This window comes from Neovison vison, chromosome 4 (genome assembly GCF_020171115.1).
Source record: "Neovison vison isolate M4711 chromosome 4, ASM_NN_V1, whole genome shotgun sequence".
In the NCBI taxonomy this organism is placed as follows: domain Eukaryota; kingdom Metazoa; phylum Chordata; class Mammalia; order Carnivora; family Mustelidae; genus Neogale; species Neogale vison.
Genome location: NC_058094.1, coordinates 214,261,533 through 214,274,874, shown reverse-complemented (window position 1 = coordinate 214,274,874; position 13,342 = coordinate 214,261,533). Strand labels below are relative to the sequence as shown.

Here is a 13,342-nt window from a genome sequence, read left to right as displayed (position 1 = left end):
AGGTGCCCCTTTCTCCACATCCTCGCCAACACCTATTGTTTCTTGTGTTGTTGGTTTTAGCCATTCTGACAGGTATAAGGTGATATCTCATTGTAACTTTGATTTGCATTTCCCTGATGAAAAGACGTTTAACATCACCTGTTTTGTGTCTGTTGTCCATCTGGATGTTGTCTTTGGAAAAATGTTAGCTCATATCTTCTGCCCATTTTTAGTCAGATTATTCATTTCTGGGTTTTAGGTTTTGTAAGTTCTTTATCTTCTCCCATCACGTAGGCTGCCTTTTAGCATTGTTGATCATTTCCTTTGCTGTGCAGAACCTTTTTAGTTTAATGTAGTCCCAAGAGTTTATTTTTGCTTTTGTTTCCCTTCCCTCAGGAGACATATCTAGAAAGTTGCTATGGCCAGTGTCAAATTACTGCCTATGTTCTCATTTAGGATTATTACGGTTTCAGGTCTCACATTTAGGTCTCTCATTCATTTTGAATTGATTTTTATGTATGGTATAATAAAGTGGTCCAGTTTCTTTCTTTTGGATATTACTGTCCAGATTTCCCAACATTGTGTGTTGAAGACACTGTCTTTTTTCCCACTGGATATTCTCTCTTGCTTTGTCGAAGATTAATTGTCCATATAGTTGTGGGTTCATTTCTGGGTATTCTCTTCTGTTCCACTGATCTGTGTGTCTATTTTTGGGCCAGCACCATACTGTTTTGGTTACTGCAGCTTTGTAATATAACTTGAAGTCTGGATTTGTGGTTGCCCCCAGCTTTGTTTTTCTTTTTCGGTGCTGCTTTGGCTATTCGGGGTCTTTCATGGTTCCATACAAATGTTAGGATTCTTTGTTCTAGCTCTGTGAATAATGCTGTTGATACTTTTATAGGGATTGCATTGAATGGGTATATTGTTTAGGGTAGTATAGACATTTCAACAGATATTTGTTCTCCTAATCCATGAGCATGGGATGTCTTATCATTTCTTTGTGTCATCTTTGGTTTCTTTCATTGTTTTTGTAGCTTTCAGAGTACAGGTCTTTTACCTCTTCGGTGAGGTTTATTCCTAGGTTTCCTATTATTTTTTATCTCAGTTGCTAATTTTTATTGTTTTCTTTTTTCCAATTTTTTTTAAATAATTTTTTTATAAACATATATTTTTATCCCCAGGGGTACAGGTCTGTGAATCGCCAGATTTACACACTTCACATCACTCATCAAAGCACATACCCTTCCCAATGTCCATAACCCCACCCCCCTCCTCCCAACCCCCCTCCCCCCAGCAACCCTCAGTTTGTTTTGTGAGAGTAAGAGTCACTTATGGTTTGTCTCCCTCCCAATCCCATCTTGTTTCATTTATTCTTCTCCTACCCACTTAAGCCCCCATGTTGCATCACCACTTCCTCATATCAGAGAGATCATATGATAGTTGTCTTTCTCTGCTTGACTTATTTCACTAAGCATGATACGCTCTAGTTCCATCCATGCTGTTGCAAAGGGCAAGATTTCATTTCTTTTGATGGCTGCATAGTATTCCATTGTGTATTTACCACATCTTCTTGATCCATTCATCTGTTGATGGACATCTAGGTTCTTTCCATAGTTTGGCTGTTGTGGACATTGCTGCTATAAACATTCGGGTGCACGTGCCCCTTTGGATCACTACGTTTGTATCTTTAGGGTAAATACCCAGTAGTGCAATTGCTGGGTCATAGGGCAGTTCTATTTTCAACATTTTGAGGAACCTCCATGCTGTTTTCCAGAGTGGTTGCACCAGCTTGCATTCCCACCAACAGTGTAGGAGGGTTGCCCTTTCTCCACATCCTCACCAGCATCTGTCATTTCCTGACTTGTTGATTTTAGCCATTCTGACTGGTGTGAGGTGATATCTCATTGTGGTTTTGATTTGTATTTCCCTGATGCCGAGTGATATGGAGCACTTTTTCATGTGTCTGTTGGCCATCTGGATGTCTTCTTTGCAGAAATGTCTGTTCATGTCCTCTGCCCATTTCTTGATTGGATTGTTTGTTCTTTGGGGATTGAGTTTGCTAAGTTCTTTATAGATTTTGGACACTAGTCCTTTATCTGATATGTCGTTTGCAAATATCTTCTCCCATTCTGTCAGTTGTCTTTTGATTTTGTTAACTGTTTCCTTTGCTCTGCAAAAGCTTTTGATCTTGATGAAATCCCAATAGTTCATTTTTGCCCTTGCTTCCCTTGCCTTTGGCGATGTTCCTAGGAAGATGTTGCTGCGGCTGAGGTCGAAGAGGTTGCTGCCTGTGTTCTCCTCAAGGATTTTGATGGAGTCCTTTCTCACATTGAGGTCCTTCATCCATTTTGAGTCTATTTTTGTATGTGGTGTAAGGAAATGGTCCAATTTCATTTTTCTGCATGTGGCTGTCCAATATTCCCAACACCATTTATTGAAGAGGCTGTCTTTTTTCCATTGGACATTCTTTCCTGCTTTGTCGAAGATTAGTTGACCATAGAGTTGAGGGTCTATTTCTGGGCTCTCTATTTGGTTCCATTGATCTATGTGTCTGTTTTTGTGCCAATACCATGCTGTCTTGATGATGACAGCTTTGTAATAGAGCTTGAAGTCCAGAATTGTGATGCCACCAACTTTGGCTTTCTTTTTCAGTATTCTTTTGGCTATTCGAGGTCTTTTCTGGTTCCATATAAATTTTAGGATTATTTGTGCCATTTCTTTGAAAAAGATGGATGGTACTTTGATAGGAATTGCATTAAATGTGTAGATTGCTTTAGGTAGCATAGACATTTTCACAATATTTATTCTTCCAATCCAGGAGCATGGAACATTTTTCCATTTCTTTGTGTCTTCCTCGATTTCTTTCATGAGTACTTTATAGTTTTCTGAGTATAGATTCTGTGCCTCTTTGCTTAGGTTTATTCCTAGGTATCTTATGGTTTTGGGTGCAATTGTAAATGGGATTGACTCCTTAATTTCTCTTTCTTCCCTCTTGTGTTGGTGTAGAGAAATGCAACTGATTTCTGTGCATTGATCTTATATCCTGACACTTTACTGAATTCCTGTACAAGTTCTAGCAGTTTTGGAGTGGAGTCTTTTGGGTTTTCCACATATAGTATCTTATCATCTGCGAAGAGTGATAATTTGACTTCTTCTTTGCCGATTTGGATGCCTTTAATTTCCTTTTGTTGTCTGATTGCTGAGGCTAGGACTTCTAGTACTATGTTGAATAGCAGTGGTGATCATGGACATCCCTGCCGTGTTCCTGACCTTAGCGGAAAAGCTTTCAGTTTTTCTCCATTGAGAATGATATTTGCGGTGGGTTTTTCGTAGATGGCTTTGATGATATTGAGGTATGTGCCCTCTATCCCTACACTTTGAAGAGTTTTGATCAGGAAGGGATGCTGTACTTTGTCAAATGCTTTTTCAGCATCTATTGAGAGTATCATATGGTTCTTGTTCTTTCTTTTATTGATGTGTTGTATCACATTGACTGATTTGCGGATGTTGAACCAACCTTGCAGCCCCCACTTGGTCATGGTGAATAATTCTTTTAATGTATTGTTGAATCCTATTGGCTAGTATTTTGGTGAGAATTTTCGCATCTGTGTTCATCAAGGATATTGATCTATAGCTCTCTTTTTTGATGGGATCCTTGTCTGGTTTTGGGATCAAGGTGATGTTGGCCTTATAAAATGAGTTTGGAAGTTTTCCTTCCATTTCTATTCTTTGGAACAGTTTCAGGAGAATAGGAATTAGTTCTTCTTTAAATGTTTGGTAGAATTCCCCTGGGAAGCCGTCTGGCCCTGGGCTTTTGTTTGTTTGGAGATTTTTAATGACTGTTTCAATCTCCTTACTGGTTATGGGTCTGTTCAGGCTTTCTATTTCTTCCTGGTTCAGTTGTGGTAGTTTATATGTTTCTAGGAATGCATCCATTTCTTCCAGATTGTCAAATTTGTTGGCGTAGAGTTGCTCATAGTATGTTCTTACAATAGTTTGTATTTCTTTGGTGTTAGTTGTGATCTCTCCTCTTTCATTCATGATTTTATTTATTGGGGTCCTTTCTCTCTTCTTTTTGATAAGTCTGGCTAGGGGTTTATCAATTTTATTAATTCTTTCAAAGAACCAGCTCCTAGTTTGGTTGATTTGTTCTATTGTTTTTTTGGTTTCTATTTAATTGATTTCTTTCAATTACTTTTTGACTGTTTAGGCTAAGTATATGGTTGGTCAGTTAAATTGTGTGTGGCATCAGGGATAGAAAACTAGAGGCAGTATTTAAAATTGAGGTCTAGAACAAGTGTTATTCCAAATAGCTGGTCCACAAACTGTTAACCAGTTCATGATGGATAAGGAGCTTGAGCTAAACTCTAAATCAGTCCAGTCTCCCTTTATCAAGAATATCTTGCTATGAATAAACAAGTTAGCTGAACTAAGCATTATACTTAGTGATGTAGATAATGTCCTAGACTACTAAGTTTGCAGACTGGTGCTAAGTTCACAAACTGCACTTTGAGTAGCCCTGGTATGAAATGTGTAAGCTTCATTTTCTGTTGTACATACGGAGTGAGATTATTAGAGGCAGTTTGCTGTAAATAAGGGCCCTCCACGTCATCTGGTGTCTTGATATGCTTGCAGTCCTGTTAAGTTTGGAATTTTCCAGTGTTAACTCTAAGATGAGGTTCAAATTCCAGTCTCAACAAACCAGTCAGTTGCAAATGATGGCAGACAAGATCTTTATAAAACAGGACACCAGTATTAATCCCAAGCTTATCATTTTATGGCATACTCTAGAAAATACTGTCTGTAGCATTTCACTTGGGATTTTAAAGTAAGTCCTGCTAAAGGAAGAAAGATACCGAAATTAAATGAGTAAATGTATATAAAGTATTTTGCCACAGTACCTGACAAACGATCAATAAATAGTAGCTCTTATTTTAACTAAGACTGAAGAGGATTTTATGCTTCATAGATTTAAAAAAATTAGGAAAGAAGGCTAGCACATTTGTCTTAACTCTATTGATAATTTTTTGAAGATTTTAAGGATTTAAACTGTTCTGAGTGCAGTTAATTCAAGTTCTCTTTTTTCCCCACATAGCTGCATGTTAAACACCATTACTAAATTTCATTAAGTGTGTGGTTGTTACTGGCTTGGGGTTGGGTTTTTATTTTGGCAGAGGAGGTATAAATCAAGAGTAATTTTTAGATACTACACATTATACTGATATGAATGATGTGGTTCTCCCAAAGCCAAACAAATGAAAATATCATTCTTGGTCACTGCAGTTGATCCAGAATCTGTGGTAGGATGTGCTCACAGAGATAACTAGTCTGTCTTCCATTCCTCCCCCACACCCATGGAAAGATTCTTTTGAAAGCTGACAGCTTCTGAAAGTCTTCCTTTAATCACTACTCCGTGAAGCTGAAGCGTTTCACTTGCCCCACCTGCCTTTGAGTCTGCCAAAATGCAAGGCTTGGTGGCTGACTCCCTTGCTGTGGGAAGTACAGAATAAAAATACCTTATTTTTCTCCTCAAAATAAAAAAAAAAAAAGTACCTTTGAAAAGTACTGAACCATTTCATCCCTGGGAAAATATTTTTGCTTACCATATTCAGAACTGTTTGTCACAGGCTACAAGTATTGATTTACAGTTTGTTAAAGATTTATATAATTCTAATATTTTATTAGTTAGAATTCTTTATATTGCACATAACTAACTCCAGCTCAGATAGGCTTAAAACAGTAAAAAGACCTTGTTGACTCACATACCTACAGTTGAGGCCCACAGCCTGACCCTGGGGCTTAAGCCATATTACCAGGATCTGATTTCTCTTTGCTTCTCAGCTCTGTTCCTCAGCATGGACTTAATTTCATTCCCCTGGCCTCAACCTGTCTGCTGAGTGTATAGTAAAAGAAACAGTAATAATACGGTCTTATAAATTTGAAAATTACTAAGTAAATCTTAAAGTTCTCATCACAAGGAAAAAAACCTATGTGAGGAGGTGATAGATATTAACTAAACTTTAGTGTAATAATCATTTCACAATATATGCATGTATCAAAGCAAACTAATATAACTCTAATACAAATGTTATATGTCAAGTACAGCCCAATATGTCAATTACAGCCCAAAATATAAATTTGTAAGTCAGAATAAAAGATAAAACAGGATTTCTTCCCCCTCTCTTTTGTCTCTCTTTCCCTGATATTTTTTTGATGCAGCTCAGGTTTTGTTCTCTGAAAATAAAAACCTAATTAAAAAATTTAATTAAGTGGTGCCTGGGTGGCTCAGTGGGTTAAAGCCTCTGCCTTCAGCTCAGGTCATGATCTCAGGGTCCTGGGATCGAGCCCCGCATCAGGTTCTCTGCTCAGCAGGAGCCTGCTTTCCCCTCTCTCTGCCTGCCTCTCTGCCTACTTGTGATTTCTGTCAAATAAATAAATAAAATCTTTAAAAAAATTAAATTAAAAAAACTATAAAGGAATCCTTTTTAGCTTAGGCTCTGTGATCATTAAATGAGATGCTCCTAAGCATGCTCTTTCTTTTTAGCCATATCTCATACTCTTGTTTCTTTCTGATAAGCCCCTCTTTCTCCACGGGAGAAACAAAAGAGTTACTGTTTTGCTAGAGAAGTCCCAAACCATCCTTGGTATTCCTTACTTCCAAAGCATGATGCTCCAGGTCATTGAGACATTGCTGTAAGATTTCATTTTCTGCCTTGATTTGCATGTACATTAGGCCCTAATATGTTTTCTTAGAAAAGTCTCTGTAATTATATACAGTGTTGCTACATTATTGACTGTAAGTTGGTTGTTTGACTTTTAACTAGTTTATTTTTTCTTTCACTTGTGACTCTAATACCGTTCTTTTGTGTCTGAGCCTTGATTTCTGAAGGTAAGTGATGTTCAGAGACGGCTCTGTTAATGGCAAATGAATTGTACCCATGCAGAGCTGTTATTTTAGATGAAAGGGGTTTTTTTACCTTTATGAAAGCATAGTAAAATTCAGTTCTGCTTTTCCAAAATTACTTTGATTTTTTATTATTGCATAAGCTTCTTTAATGGATACCCTATAGTTTTGTTAGCCAAATACTTTTTTGGAAATTGATTGTGCTCTTTCAAAAATCCTTTGTTGCTAAAATAAGGCTATTCCAGAGCACTTTTTTTTGTTTGTTAAAATCAATGTTTCTATTACGAAATCCGGTTCTGCCTTTTGTCAAAAGTTTGAATCCTTATCGATTATTACGAATTCATTTTAAAAGTACTTAGTTTGAAAAGTTTACCAAATTGACATTTATAATATATTATCCCGCTGGTATATCATTAGTATAGGAAAAAAGCCAAAGTAAACGAAGTTGAAAACTCAGTGTGATTACAACCCATAGGGGTAAAAAGAAAGAAAAACCACAAAAACAAAAGAAAAAGGGTTAGTAGAACATTCAGAATCAAACTATGTGATATGGTAGATCAGTTACTGGACAAGTTTTTTTGTTTCTAATTTAATGCAATGGAAGATGAAGTTTATGACCCATGTGGGAATTAGAAACATTTACTTCTTGATTGTCCATATAGCAAAAGAAGAAGCTAATATCTGTGGAGAACATAATATGTACAGGCACTTTGTTTATCTTATCACCTTTAATTTCTGTCAACCCAAATATATAGGTATAATCATCTCCATATTATGGATAAGGAAACCATTTGGCTCACGAGGGTTAAGTATCTACCCAATGTTAAACAAAATACAATGGAATTAAGATTTGTTCCAGGATTATGACTCAGAAATCCATGTTCTTTCCCTATCAGAATTACAGGCAGGGACAGTTACAAGAATGAAACACATTTATTTCTGTAGATAAAGTTATTTGGCCCGATCTTTTATTTTTGAACTAGTAATAATTTTTTTAAAAAAGATCAGTACACGTGGAACTTCTACTTCAAGATTGAGGTACGAGCACATGCCATGGTATCCCCTTTTTCCCTCCTATGACAGAAAAGTGGTTTTTAAAATGAATGAATCAGTATTTGCTTTGGAACATAAGCAGGGCTCCATTAGAGAAGTTATAATGAATCCTTGAGACACAGAAAGCAGAGGGTTGGGGTTGAAGAAGACGTTCCCTGAAATGAGCAAGAGAGTGTTGAAAAGGTAGGAGCTGATCCAGGGCTGCTCTAAGCCCAGAAGTGGTGAGCATCCTGAGTAACAAACAAGTGAAGATTTGGATGCACTTCAGGAAGAAACAGATTTCAACCCAAAGAAAAAAACTGAGATGCAAGAAGGATCAGAATCAAGAAATTAATCTGTGAATAAATCTAAATGAATATGAAAATACAAAGCAAGCACTGAAGTTAAAAAAATAAGCTATATAGAATTATTAAATAACAACCTATAAGATGGAAAGGAGTTGAAAAACATTGTATAAAACTAGGGAGAAGAGACCAGGGAAAGGACACAGGTGAAACAGGTTAAAATGCAGGCCCAAGAGGCATCCTGGGAAATGTAGCAGCAGCAGAGGAGGAAGCAGCCCAAGCCAGAGTATGAAACAAACTTCTGCATAGAACCAGCAGCAACCAGACAGCACAGCAGTCCATGAAAAGGACAAGCCTAATTGACATCAGCTTGTTTTTATCAAAACAAACAAAACAGACTGTTGAAGTATATATTATTTTGAATTGTAATTTTCTCAGTTGAATAAGGTTTTTTGTTTGGTTGGGTTTTTACCCTAAAAAATCTCAACCAGGAAATGTGAGGAGTAAAAGGGATATATAAAAGGTGATAAATATATATATATATATATATATATATATATCCTATAGTCTAGAGGTTGGCACATGTTTTCTTACTGTCATGTATGCCTTTCTAGACGATGTGGTCACTGGAGCTCTAACGCAGCCATGGACAAACTAAAACAAGTACAGGAGTTTGTATGGATTCACAGAAAACCTGAATAGCAAGGCATTCTTGAGAAAGAACAAAGCTGGAGGCATCCTAACCCTTGATTCCAAGATAAATACTCCAAAGCTATAATGAAACACTGTAGTACTGTCACAGAAATACACATTCTGTTCAGTGGAACAGAATAGAGTCCAGAAACAAACCCGTGCTTAATATGGTCAATAAACCTATGATTGAGGAGGCAAAAATATACAATGAGGAAAAGAAAGTGTCCAAAACATGGTGCTGGGGAAACTGCACAATTACAGAAGAGTAAAACTGGACCACTTTCTTATTTCAAGTGCAATTCCATTCCAGAATGGAATAAAGACCTGTAAATGGGACTTGAAATTTCCCAGAAAAAAAAGTAGTAATCTTTTTGACATTGGCCTTAGCAACATTTTTCTAAGGCAAGGGAAACAAAAATAAACTCTTGGAACTACACTAAAATAAAAGGCCTTTGCACGGTGAAAGGCACTATTAACAAAATGAGAAGGCAACCTACCGAAAGAGAGATTTAAAAATTATATATTCAATAAGGGGTAAATATCCAAATTATATAAACATACAGCTTAACACCAAAAACACCCAAATAATCAAATAGACATTTTTCCAAAGAATGCATGTAGATGGCCAGCGGACACATGAAAGGATGCTCAGTATCACTAATCATTAGAGAAATGTAAAATCAAAACCACAATGAGATAACAATACCTTATACCAGTCAGAATGGCTAGTATCAGAAAGATAAGGAATAACAAGTGTTGTCAAGGACATGGAAAGAAAATAACTTATGTGCATCATTGGTGGAAACAAATTGATACAGCTATTGTGGAAAATAATATGGCGGTTTCTTAGAAAAATTAAAAGTAGAAATACCGTATGATCCAATAATTCCACTACTGGGTATTTACCCAGAAGAGACTCAAACATTAATACAGAAAGGTATGTGCACTTCTGTGTTTATGACAGCATTATTTACAGTAGCCAAGATATGGAAGCAGTCTACTGTCCATACAGAGATGAATGAATAAAGGATACACACACACACAATGGAATATTAGCCATAAAAAGGAAAGAAATCTTGCCATTTGCAACATGGACAGATGTAGAGGGTATTAATGGTAAGTGAAATCATAGACAAATACCATATGATTTCACTTATATTTGGAATCTAAGAAGCAAAACACAGCATAAACAGACCCATAATTACAGAGAACAAACTGGTGGTTGTCAGAGGGGACGGGGCAGGAGGATGGGCAAAATGGGTGAAGGGGAATGGGAGTACAGGCTTCCGGCCATGGAATGTAGATGTCACGGGGATGAAAGGTACAGCCCAGGAATATCGTCAGGGGCATTGTGATAGGGTTGTGTGGTGACAGGTGGTAGCTACACTTTCAGTGAGCAAACCATGATGTATAGAGTTGTCCAGTCACTATGTTGTGTACCTGAAACTTATGTAACATTGTATGTCAACTATAGTTGTAAAAAAGCTGCAGTGGAGAAAGGACAGGCATGGATGCATTCCAGTAAAACTTTACTTACAAAAGCAAGCATCTGGGTCATAGTTTGCACACTCCTGTTCTAGCTCATGACTAGTTTGGAATTTATAGCACACATCATTTTAAAACACCAACCCTCAGTGGGAAAGTGATCTTTCCTAAGTGATACAAGTTGAGAATGTATCTATCATTCTGGGTACTTTTACTCACCTATGTTAATACTTATTTGTTGAAAAGTTTTATTATCAGTTAATGGAGCCAAACAAGAGCTTATAGGACAGTGATCTGGAATTTTCCTTGTTTATTACTGATCTTCCTGACTAAAATCTCATCAATAGCATTGTTTCATGAAGACCTTAGTTAGAAGAGGGTTAATCATGAAGTGATACTCTTGAATTTTATTATTAGCCAGTGGACTCTCTCATAAGTCCAAAATTCATTTCTTTCCCACAGCTATATATATTTTGGTATCTTAATTTTCTGAGAGAAAGTTTGCCTGTAGGATTAATACACTGTCATGTTAGGCATTTCCTATAATATTTTTATGATATATATTATCTAACATATAGCAGCATTTCTGTATTAATACTAAAATTTCCTATAATTTATGTAATATCTTATAATTTATAGAATTGATAATTGGATTTTAAGAAGTATCCTTGTTTCCTAATCCTAGGGAAAACCACTTCTAAATAAACCACTGTGGTGAAAGGGAAATATTTAAATGTTTACTTCTATTTCTCTTTCAAAGATCTTAAGTTTACTATAATTTTGTAGACGGGTAAGCTGAGTCATCTACTCTGGTGTGTGTTCCTATTTTGTCCCCACGTAAGTACACATCGCTATTAAAAATGACCACTCAGGGGCGCCTGGGTGGCTCAGTGGGTTGGGCCGCTGCCTTCGGCTTGGGTCGTGATCTCAGGGTCCTGGGATCGGGCCCCGCATCGGGCTCTCTGCTCAGCGGGGAGCCTGCTTCCTCCTCTCTCTCTGCCTGCCTCTCTGCTTACTTGTGATCTCTGTCTGTCAAATAAATAAATAAAATCTTTAAAAAAAAAAAAAATGACCACTCAACTTCCTGTGAAAATAAGAAGTCTTTTAAATAAATAGAAAAAGTTGTACCCTAGCACATGAGAATGAAGATCTTATAAATTGAAAATGTAATCCAAGTTTTTAAAACATGGTAATTACAGTTTTCCTAGATTAACAAACCTATAGCATATTTCGATTGTTATTATACACGGTCATTTGTTACTAGTGGTAATTAGCACAGTAAGCTGTATCTGAGAGGAAGAAAGCCAAAGAAACTTGGGCTTTTTTTGCTTTTCCATGACTTCTCTGCTTCACTGTGTCAACGAAGTTCCCTCCTTAGCAGGATATATCTGCTCTAACCTTATGACAGGTGCCCGCTGATGGCGCAACACTAATTATAGTGACACCTAGCTGTTGCAGACAACTGATATATCTGCTCCTGTTTGAGCAGGACAAATGAGATACCTTCCTCTTATGAAAAGGAAATGAAGCTATTAGTGTTTTATGGACAGTTGGTATAAAGAGTACAAAATACCATCAGTTTAAGAAAATTTAGAAGACCATCTTATAACATTGATGTTTTTGCTAAACATATTGGCATTGTATTTTTTAAATGCAGCAGTCACTTAATGATAAAAACTGAATACCCCTCTCAGATACCAGCATTGTCAAATTTTCAAAGTGCTGCGGAACAGAGAATCTAATGGGTAAGAGCCAGAGATTGGGAAGTCCCCCTTCTCAGCAGAGACAAGTCCATGCTTGCACGTAGAACCATTTTTCACTCTAATTACTCCTTGCTCCACCCCCAGTAGAACTTAGACAGCCTTACATACCCTCAAGCACAGATCCTCTGATTGCTCAGAACCCCCCGGTTCCGTTCCATTTCACAGGGGCAATTCTGGCTTTAAAAATGCTTTAGGACAGATAACTCTCAAAGAACCCAGCCGTGCCTTTCTGAATTGCCAGAATTAGTACAGCCACAGATTTTACTGCCTCAAATGAAGAAATCAGTTGTTACACTGTTTAATGTTTCCTGAGTCTCATACACAGATATGCCCATGGTAAGCTCGTTTTTTGCCCATTTAGATCTTTTAGTCTGGGGTCGTTATTGAATAGTTTTTGTCAGGGGTGTATACTGGGGCTCTGCTGCTTCCACACCAAAACCCCCCTACCCCGCCCCATCCAGTTTAGCTCTCAGTTCTGCTTCTTTTTTTTTTTTTTTTTTTTTTAAAGATTTTATTTATTTGACAGAGAGAAATCACAAGTAGTCGGAGAGGCAGGCAGAGAGAGAGAGAGGGAAGCAGGCTCCCTGCTGAGCAGAGAGCCTGATGCGGGACTCGATCCCAGGACCCCGAGACCATGACCTGAGCCGAAGGCAGCGGCTTAACCCACTGAGCCACCCAGGCGCCCCTCAGTTCTGCTTCTTAATAGCTTTTGTGGTTTTGAGCAAGTTCCTTCACATGTAAGCCTGGTGAGTGTTCTCTCCTGCAGTATGGAGGCAGCACAGTAGTTCCCCCCACCCCCCATCCAGAGTTTCACTTTTCACAGTTTCAGTTACCCACGCTCAGCCACAGTCCAGATTCAGATGATCCTCCTCCTGACTGTCCGCAGAAGGTCAGAGTCGCCTGGTGCAGTGGCCGTGCGGACATCGTCCACCCGCTGCATCTCATTATGTAGGCCCCGATCATCTCATACCACCACCTTCAAATGAGCAACATGTACCTCTTCCTTTCGCTTGAACCCTTAGAGGCACTGTAGGGTTATTAATTGGCTTAATATCATACTGTGTCTCAGGGAATAGGGAGGCTGGAGGAGAGGGAGACAGGCCGGGGAAGTGGCCAGTCAGTGGAATAGTCCAAGCGCACACACCGGGTATCGATTAAGTTCCTCATCTGATATGGGCACA

The 13,342-nt window shown here is 37.9% G+C and overlaps 1 protein-coding gene across 1 annotated transcript in view; it reads left to right on the top strand.

The window, feature by feature from the left end:
• The window catches only part of MTPN (myotrophin), a 57,536-nt gene that overhangs the window by 36,404 nt on the left and 7,790 nt on the right, over positions 1-13,342 (top strand). The gene's annotated exons all lie outside the window — the stretch shown is intronic.